The 6000-nt window shown below is 37.8% G+C and overlaps 1 protein-coding gene and 1 long non-coding RNA gene across 2 annotated transcripts in view; one reads left to right on the top strand and one right to left on the bottom strand.

Annotated features, from left to right (window-relative positions):
• LOC309481167 overlaps window positions 1-6000 on the bottom strand; it is a 113992-nt gene that overhangs the window by 44644 nt on the left and 63348 nt on the right. The gene's annotated exons all lie outside the window — the stretch shown is intronic.
• LOC309481069 (uncharacterized protein) overlaps window positions 1-6000 on the top strand; it is a 384000-nt gene that overhangs the window by 375147 nt on the left and 2853 nt on the right.

Genomic DNA, 6000 nt, shown 5'->3' with positions numbered 1-6000 from the left:
CTCATAAAAGTCATTACCTATGATTTCCCACATAACTTTATAGAATTCCCCCGGCAGACCATCAATACCTGGCGCACGACCAGGTTTCATCTGTTGTACAGCTTCAGTCAATTCGTGAAAAGAAAAAACACTGTCCAGAGTCTCACGTTGTTTTCTATTAAGAGTAGGAAGTTGTTCAAGCAAGTCCGATGTACTCTGTGAATCACAGTTCTCAGCTCTAAAAAGTTCTGAATAGAAGTCCACAGCAATTTTCCTCATTTGTTTAGGGTCAGATGTTTTAGACCCATCAGGGAAAGTCAAACAATGCATCACACTCGGCTTTTTTGAAACTTTTTCAAGATTGAAAAAATAAGTAGTTGGTGCATCCATATCACGAACTGACAAAAACCGTGACCTTATAAGTGCTCCCTTAGCTTGCACTTGTAGAAGAGAGGTAAGAGTATTCTTTTTTTCATATAAGTTATCAGTCACAGAACCTGATTGTAGCACCAAATTAGATGTAATCAGTACTATTTCCTTTTCTAATTCATTTATTTTTTTCCTAATTTTTGTTGTAGAGAAAGAGGAAAACTGCTGACAAAAAATTCTAATTTGCGTTTTTCCCAATTCCCACCACTGAATTAGGTTTTCATATTCCCCTTTCTGAGAAACCCAAGTCCCCCAAAACCATTTAAATCTTTCAATAAAATCCTTCTCCTGTAATAAACGTACATTCAATTTCCAGTAAGGACTTTTACACTGAGTCGGAGACAAAGTCAAATTAAAAGTAACAAAATGATGGTCTGAAAAACCACATGGCACAATGTTCGCAGCCACAATTCTATTATTAGTTTTCTTACAAACATATAATCTATCTAATCTGGCTGCACTTATTCTCCCTTGTGATATTTTTACCCAAGTATATTTTTTCACTTGTAAATTCCTCTCTCTCCATACATCAACCAAGTTATTTTGAAAAATCACATTACTTAATAAAGCAGGTGCCTCAAAATCTGGTTCAGTATTATTCCTGTCCAATGTAAAATCAACTGTACAATTCCAGTCACCTCCTACTATTAGAAAATCATCTACATTCACAGTACTCAAATAATCATTCAATTTTTTAAATAAAATTATTCTGTCTGCACTTCTATTTGGAGCATAAATATTAACAAATGTGAAATTATACTCATCAATTTTTGTTTTTACAACAAGAAGTCTACCTTTTTCTAATTCTGCTTTTGACAAAATATCAACATTGAGGTAAGGTGAAAAAAGTATGGCTACCCCAGCACTTAAGTTTGTTCCATGGCTAAAAGAGTAACTGCCCTCCCAACACAAACCCCAATCTGCCTCATTGCTCTCATCACTATGAGTTTCTTGTAAAAATGTTACATGCGACTCTTTAAGTTTAAGAAACTCAGTTAATAAAGCTCGTTTTTCTCTATTCCTCACTCCATTAACGTTTAAAGAACTAACCTTTAAGATTTGCATGTTAGAGGAGAAAAAAAGAAACAAGAAAGACAGACAGAGAAAGAAAGAAAAAAAAAGAGCAGCACCCAAAACCATGTGAACCTATTTATTCTTTTTTTTTCCTTTTAAACTTTTACGGACTACAGTAGCCAGTTTTTTCAACCGAAATCTTTTTTGTTTTGATATGACATCAGTACTTACACTTTTCTGAACATTCACAACTGACCTCAAAAATTTGCCAGCATCAGGAAAAAACTTCAGGACATCTACTTTCTGTCCTTTTGTATGATCCAGAAAGTCATTAATCTCGTCCACAGTATATAAATCCCCAGACGGTTGACTCAACTCAAACTCAGAAACGTCTGAACCACTATCACTATCACATCTTGACTCATCTACACACACGTCATCAACATCATCATTCTCAACAACCTGTAAACCGCTTCCACTAGCCTTTTCAATTTCCATTTCATCATCACATGTAGGCCTACTACTCTGACCAGCTCGTTCTGAAACACTACACACTTTCGTAAAAGAAGAGTCACTCACCTCAGATCTTATCATTGGCTCCGCATCTGCCTCAGCCTGCACCTGTCCATCTAAAAGCTGCTGTATATCCTCAAGGGGAAGTGCGCGTCCACTGTTAGTTGAGCTTTTATCCTCGTTTTGTACTTTTTGTTTTTTATTTTGCGGTTGCGCGGAAGTCTCTTTTAACAGTGTGGGTCTTTTTTCAGTTTTGTCACTAGTTTTACTACGATCCGACGGAGTTCTATTTTCAACGTTTCCGGTCGCTTCATTTTCCTCCTCGGTTTGTTTTCTGTGAGGGCACAACAATTTCTTGTGACCTAAATCCCCACATTCAAAACAACGCATACTTTCTGTTGTTGCAAAAATCAGGTACGAGCTTTCACCGTGCTGTACGCGGAAAGAAATATCCAAAAACTTAGTCGGTGCTTGCAAAAACATAAAAACTTGTCTACGAAAAGACGTGACGTGCTTCAGTGCACTATTCTTACAGCCAAGCGGCACATCTCTAATTGCACTCGCAAACTTCCCAAAGCGACCAAGTTCTTTTAAAATCGCTTCATTTTTAATGAATGGAGGTGCGTTAGAAATGATGACGCGCGTCGCGGGTGAGCGTAAAGGTGTCACCTGCACAAATGTGTCCGACATTTCTATTCCACTCTCTACGAGCATATTCACGAATTTCTCATCTTTTAAAAACACAACTACGGCCTTATTCATTCTAGACGCCGACACAATTTTATCATGGCCAACAACTTTTCCCATAGCCATGAGTACATCCTCCACCCAGCAAATTTGATCAGGAAAACATTTGCATCCATTTCCAATAGACAAAACCGGCGTCCCCTCAGCAGAAGGTGAGGCCATGTTTACTGTCCACAAATGGACGCGAAACAAAAATAACAAACAAGTGTTTACAACTTCCCAATTATTTCCTAACTAAGGTGAGAAAAAAATCCCCATAAAGAAAAAGAAAAAAGTATAAATTTAAAGTTCAATCAAACACTCCTCACAGCCCCCACTCCTCACCACACCAAACACGCACATGCGCACGAGAGAGAGAGAGAGGGAGAGAGAGAGAGAGCGTGCGCCCTCTGGTCGTGTGTGTGTGTGTGAGCACTCTCTTTGTGAAGCAAGGTTCCACGTTTTAATGAATGGTTAAACGACTGATCTTTCCAACACTGAACTCACGAGACGTCTGAATCGGTGTATAACAGATCGGTAACACTTTACAATAAGGTTCCATTTATTAAACTCTAGTTATAACTACATTAGTTAACATTAACTTTTAATAAACTGCACTTCTACAGAATGTATTAATCTTTGCTAATGTTCATTTCAACATTTAATAGCCTACATTATTGAAATCAAAAGTTGTATTTGTTAACATTTAGTTAATGCACTGTGAACTAACATGAACAAACAATAAACAGCTGTATTTTTATTAAGATTAATAAAGATGAATACATTCAGTAACATGTATTGCTCATGGTTCATGTTAGTAATAAACTAATGTTAAATCAAACCATATTGTAAAGTGTTTCAAAAAAATAATGTACAGAACACCTTAAAATAAGAACGTAAGGTGTGCTTACCCCCTTTAGTACAGCCTATATGGTTAGCAAGATTTAGCCTTAAAGGGATACTCCACTTTTTTCGGAAATATGCTCATTTTACAACTCCCCCAGAGTTAAACAGTTGAGTTTTACCGTTTTAGAATCCATTCAGCCGAACTCCGGGTCTGACGGTACCACTTTTAGCATAGCTTAGCATAGATCATTGATTCTGATGAGTCCAGTAGAATTTCTTTCAAAATGACCAAAGAGTTTCAATATTTTTCCTATTTAAAACTTGACTCTTCTGTAGTTAAACCGTCTACTAAGACCGACGGAAAATGTAAAGTTGCGATTTTCTAGGCTGATATGGCTAGGAACTATACTCTCATTCCGGTGTAATAATCAAGAAACTTTGCTGCCGTACCATGAGTGCAGCAGGAGTAATGATATGACGCAGCGCCAGAAAATAGTCCCCAGCTCAGTAACTTCCAACGTGACCGGGACTAAGTTTGTCTAACCTATTAGACCTATTTTCAGGCGCTGCGTCATATCATTACGCCTGCTGCACTCATGGTACGGCCGCACAGTTCCTTGATTATTCAGGTAAAATCTTTGACCCAGGTGGTTGTTCGGACAGACCTGCCCCCCCACTGCTAAAGAAAATCCTAAAGGAAACACTGTAGCCTAATCAATAATTAAAGTGCAAGCTGAGAAACTGAAGTGGAGATGGAGAAAAGCTTCTTTATATGCCATTGCCTACATTTTAAACAGATGTCTGCCAATAGGCCTAAAACATTACATATATGGTTATTGTGACAGAGACTGGGACTCCAGGTTAATAAGATTCTGACTGAGTAGCAAGATATGAATTCAATTGTGATTCTGTGAGAATTCACAGATCCAGTTTCTCTTTTTTAATCTTCCCCTTAACATTTAAAGGAATCTACATGTGTGTGTGTGTGTGTGTGTGTGTGTGTGTGTGTGTGTGTGTGTGTGTGTGTGTGTGTGTGTGTGTGTGTGTGTGTGTGTGTGTGTGTGTGTGTGTGTGTGTGTGTGTGTGTGTGTGTGTGTGTGTGTGTGTGTGTGCTCAAATATGGCTTCTGGAGAGCAAATGAAGGATAAAATATGAATTACTAAACAGACATTAATTAAGCAGTTCCCCATACTTTTAGAGTTACAACTAAAACCACTAGATGGCAGCAGCGTATAAGAGATGAACTGACAGCTAGTAAATCTTTGAACATGGAGTGCTAATGATAATAAATGTAATATGTCAGGCTCACAAAATTGAAGTGCTATAAAAGTTGTAGAAATGACAAATTCAATGTGCATTGTATTAAACAAATCTTTACTGATATGCAAATAGACATTAGACATCCAGCAAAAGAAAAATGCATTTTGTTTCTTTATATGCAGCCCAATGTTATCCAATGAGTTGTTTGCATTATTGAGGTATTTTATTTTAATTGTATTACATTTTTGGTAACACTTTACAATAAGGTCTCATTTGTTAATGCATTAACTAACATTATACCATGGTCTGGGTGAATACTCGATTCTGATTGGCTGCAGGGTGTCCATTAAAAAGTGATAATGTACACCTAGGAAAGGCGTCCCGTCAATTTGCCTGATGACAGTTCTAAATGATTGCGCTGGCTCAAACTCACTGATCAACTGCTGCGGTCGGGTCGCTGTTGCTTGGCAACGCCTGTATACGGGAGATATTAAATAGTGCGCTCGACTTAATAAATAAAAACCCTCACGATTTTTACTCTAAAACACATTAAAGTATTATTAATTGATTAAATATGTCTTTCTTTCGTAAGTGACCATGGTATAAGCGGGTTAATGCCCTTCGAGGTGTCCATTGTCACGTATTAATGGACTTCGGCGGAGGCAACCGTCCTCCGCTGCGCGTCGGACGGTTCACGCCTCGCCGTCGTCCATTAATACCTGATAATGGACACCTCGAAGGGCATTAACCCTTACTGAACTAACAGAGAGCAATAGCCTTTATTAATGTTAATAAAATATTAGTGTTCATGTTAGTTCACAGTGCATGTTAACAGATACAACTTTGGATCTTAAAAATATCTTATAAAATGTTGAGCTTAACATTAACTAAGATTAATAAATGCTGTAGAATTTTTTTGTAAATGTGGAGTGCTGTCAGTACAGAGAACAACGACAGAAATCGGTGTTGCCTACACCATGTTATCCTCTTTATAAAATGTGCACCCTGTTGACTTCAATGGGGCAAGTTTTAAACCTGCTTTTAGCCTCTTAACATCCTTGATGTGTCATTACAAGTGCCCAGCCATTGTGAGTGTTTCCTTTCAGAGTGAACACGGTGAATCTGACTGCAGTAGATGTGGAAATTATGAATAAACATTATGTTTATTCAGCCAGCGCTCATACCTGTATTTATTTCCTGTTTTAGGTCGAAGACCACAGTAGTCGATTGTCG

The sequence above is a fragment of the Leuciscus leuciscus genome (assembly GCF_965113295.1).
Source record: "Leuciscus leuciscus genome assembly, chromosome: 18".
NCBI classification, from domain to species: domain Eukaryota; kingdom Metazoa; phylum Chordata; class Actinopteri; order Cypriniformes; family Leuciscidae; genus Leuciscus; species Leuciscus leuciscus.
The sequence above is the reverse complement of the archived record's forward strand: the minus strand, read 5'-3'. Positions and strand labels throughout refer to the sequence as shown.